Here is a 4,755-nt window from a genome sequence, read left to right as displayed (position 1 = left end):
AGGCTCGGAGTTTTTACTGCTTAGAGGGCATATCTGTGATTTTGTTATGAGATGAGGGGCTGCAAAGGAAATAGAGGAAATTTATTGGGCTGATTAATGATTATTGCGGCTGCTGTGGAGACATGGATGGGAAAAACCAATCAGAGAATGACAAATCAGTCCACAAGTTAGTGACGTACGGAATGGCGACGTGGCATGGGGTCACGTGCATATTGAGAGATAGGTGACAAGATCTGTTTCTTTCCTAGGACTGCTCGGCGCTTGCTTTTTTTTTTTTTTTTAACTTATTTTTCTGTTTTACTGCTGTAATTTATTAATTAAAAAAAATTATATCGGAAGATAGTGTATTGGCTTTATGTTGTCGCCATTTTTTATTTTTTTCTAAATTTATATTATTTGCAAATATAAAAATAAATGAAATCAACATAATAGAATTATCTTTATTATTTATCAACATAAATTCTTTAATTATGATTAAGATAAAAATGAAAAAACATTTTCATATTAGTTAATCAAATACTTCAACTTAAAATAATTTAACTCTCATTTTTTTTAAGGATATAAATTAATAAATCAAGTCTAATTTAGTCTCAATAACCACTTAACATCGTGAATTAATGCATATCATAGTATTAAATTTATTTAATTAAATAATAAATTAAATGTGTATTTTTATATCAAAATTTATGAAAATTCATTATTATTATTATCAAAATTTATATAAAAAAAAATCATTGTCCTTATATCGAATTTATAAAATTTGTTTAAGTAAATAACTGTTTTAAGATAGTCTCTTAAATTATTTCTTAAAAAGTAAAGACAATAAATTATACATTCTAAATTTAGAAATTTTTATGAAGTTTATATAATTAGTATTCCAATTGGATTACAAAGATTACCCAATCCAGTATTTATGATTCATTTGATTATGTAATCTAAATTTAGTAATTTATATTGGCAAAGGCAGTTAACCAAAAAAAAATATTTTTTACCATTTGAGACATTTGTTAAGATTACCATATCAAAAAGTAACCATTTAAATTTAAAAAATTATTAGCTGGATTTTGAATTTTAAATTATTCGATTTTAAAATAATTTAAAATATATTTAATATATATCACTATTAAAATTTGATATTTAAAATTTAAAATTTAAATGATTAAATTTTTCGTTTAGACTTATCCTCGTCAAAATAGTTTAAAATAATCTATATTTTAATTTAAACTCTATTCTCTGTATTTTAAAAGGGGTAGAACTCTCAATCCCTATATTTAAGGGCAAATTTGTAAATCATTTTATTATTTACTTTTTTTATTAGATATATTTTGAATTTTTTACTGCCTTAAATATTCAATCATATCATATTAATAAATGATTAGGTATACTTTTGCACATATACCATCGTACACGTTTATATATAATCTATTATTCCTATTGCAAGGAAAACCCCACATTTTTATAATTTATAATTAGCTCCAATTCTAATTAAATTTTAGAGGTAAACGTTTAAAAAAAAATGTATTATTTTAATTAATATTACAGATTATTTTATTATTTTAATATATATTACACTAATTTTAATATCAATTGGTTAATATATTTTCAAAAAGAAATTTCTTATTAGCAATAATACGGCAAATAAATAAATAGGTATAAGTATTATTTGGTTCAAATTAAAAAAATTAATTGAACTGAATTAATTTTAAAAATTAATTTAATTTTGTATTCATTTCAATTTGATTTAATTTTTAATTTAAAAAATTTCAGTTATTTTGATTTAATTAAATTTTAATAAGAAAAAATAATAAAAAATAAACCGAATTGATTAGTGATAATAATATATTATTTTCAATAATATAAAAAAATTATATCATATTAACATTAAAATATTTCAATTAAATTTTAAAATATTAAAAATAAATTATAAAAATTAAAAAATTTATTAAAAATTGAAATCAATCAAACCGAACCGAATCAAATTGAATCAGACTGATTTAATTCGATTCAATTTCTGATAAAATTAATTCAATTTGAATTTTATAAATACTAAAATTTTAACTTTTAATTTATTCAATTTAATTTAATTTTAAACTAAACCGCGAATATTCGCGCAGCAAACAAATGTCTCCCATTTTGTTTTATATTTTTTGTTTCATTTATTTGCCATTTTAGTGAATGAAGAAATATTTATTTTTTATTAAAAAAAAAACGCTTTACCCTTTTTCCACTCATATTAAATGGTCTTTATCTCTCCATCGTCACTAGTTCTTTTATTTTTTTCAAGTACAGGAATAAAAAAAATAATAGAGTCAAATTAATCAATTATTACTTTTTTTAATGCAATTATCTAATCCGTTCTTCAATTAATTTTAAAACCTTAAAGAAAAATTAATGAGAACTATTAAAATGAGAAGGACAGAATCATTCCCTTTTGTTTGGTTTCTAATTAGAAACGTTTGTTTTATCCAAAATATTTTTTTTAAAAAAATATTTTATGTTATTTTTAGGGTTTAAATACTTAAAAAATAATTAATAAAAAATATTTTTTATAAAAAATAAATCATTTTAAAAAAATAATGTGTTCTCATTAAAAAAAATTATTTTTTACTCTTTAAGATTTGTATTAATATTTAAATAACTATATAATAATAAAAATTAATTATAAAAAATATAAAATATTTTTATAACACGTAATAAAAGGAATTTAATGATAGCTATATTAAAAAATATTTAATAATTAATGCTGGAACTATATTTCAATTATAATTTTTTTATATATAATTTTAATATTTAAATAATTAAAATTTCATTCTGTAATACTTTTGTAACTCGATACTTTTATCTTTTTCTATTTCTTAAATATAACTTCTTATTTTTTCTTTTTTCATGAAAGTCGATATCCATCAACTGACTATCGATTAAGAAAAAGATGTCGTTATCCCTATTAAAAGGTCCAAAGATATTTCGATTGTCACTTAAGATCTATATATGATGAAATATTTCTCACATACAATTCAATTAATTTTCAGAATATGTAAATTCCTTTGATAAATTTATAACAACAATTCTCATACAGTTATTGCATTGAATGATTTAGTTTCTAATTATAAGTCGGATATTTTATTTTTGATAGAAATAATATAAAATTTTTTCATAATTTTTTACATTTTGATAGTTATTTCTTAGTTAATAAATAAGGATTGAGAGGAGACATTTTGTTAATGTAGAAGAGTTATGGGTCTGTTTTTATAGTTGGCTTTTCTTTAATTTTTATTAATAAATAAGAATTATTAATTTTCAAATGGAAATTTACTAGTTATTATGGATTTTCGGAATTACAACGACGACATAAGTCTTGAAATTTTATTCGAGTTTTATATCATAGAAACTCTTTTCCGTGATTTTGTTCGGGAGACTTTAATGATTTATACTCGACAAATGAAAAAAAATAATGAATATTTTTGCTAAATTATCTTATACAGAGATTTATACAGACATTTTTACTAAATTATCTTATGCAAGGGATTGATTTTGAATGATTATAAATATTTATTAGACTCTAAAATTGATATTTCTGTTAGATGGGTTCATCGTAAAACTACTCTAATTACTCATACTTTAACTAGAGAATCTGTCCAATATAATTAATCGTCTCTCTATTTGGGATGATATATCTCACTGATGAAATTTTATTTATACAATCAATAATTTTATTTAAAAAAGATACTTAATTATAATTATTATATATCTTTACCGGTAAAAATACTTTATTGAGTATTATTATATGATGTAATTAATAATAGTTTTTCTTTTATCAATATCGTGGAGATCTTGAAATATTTTATATATTTTGATATATTTAATTTACGTATCATAAATCGAGCTAAATTGTATTTTTAGAAAATGCTATTTATAGTTTATTAGAATTTTTTTAATTAATATGAAAAAAAAAAGTTTTTATACGATGAAGCAAGTACAGCTAATACACAGCACATGTTAAATAATATTTAATATATAAATAAGGTAAAATTTTAATATTTTTATATAAATAAACTTGCAACTAATTAATCATATGAAAAATTATATACAATTTCAAATAAAATAAAATAAATTTTTTAAAAGAGTCGAAACTCGAATATCATGATTAAAAAATATATATACCATCAATATTTATGCAGCTTTTAACTATTTCATTCCTGAATTTCTATTAACACTGCAAAACTTATACAATATAAAGTTTTTGCTACTACAGACATAGATTTAATTATCCCTTCTAAAAAAATAATTAAACTTTTATTTAAAATTATAATGATATTCTATTATTTAAAAAAATAATTAACTCAAAAAGTCTGTTTTCTTACTACTTAATAATATTTAGCTATTATTATAATTATATTGTTTTTGAGTTCTTCATTTTTAGCCTTTATTTTAAATTTATATATAATGGAAAACAGTAATGTTAATTAGGGGTGAGCATTCGGTCGGTTCGGTTTAAAATCAAATCGAATTAAATAAATCGAAAATTGAAATTTTAGTGTTTATAAAAACCGAATCGAATCGATTTTGGTCAGAAACCAAATCGAACCGAACCGATCTGATTCGGTTCGGTTTGATCGATTTTGATTTCTAATAATTTTTTTATTTTTTACACTTTATTTTTAATATTTTAAAATTTAATTAAAATATTTTAATTTTAATATGATTTAATTTCTCTATATTATTGAAAAAATATATTATTATTACTAATCGGTTCGG

This window comes from Manihot esculenta, chromosome 9, assembly GCF_001659605.2.
Source record: "Manihot esculenta cultivar AM560-2 chromosome 9, M.esculenta_v8, whole genome shotgun sequence".
Taxonomy (NCBI): domain Eukaryota; kingdom Viridiplantae; phylum Streptophyta; class Magnoliopsida; order Malpighiales; family Euphorbiaceae; genus Manihot; species Manihot esculenta.
The sequence above is the reverse complement of the archived record's forward strand: the minus strand, read 5'-3'. Positions refer to the sequence as shown.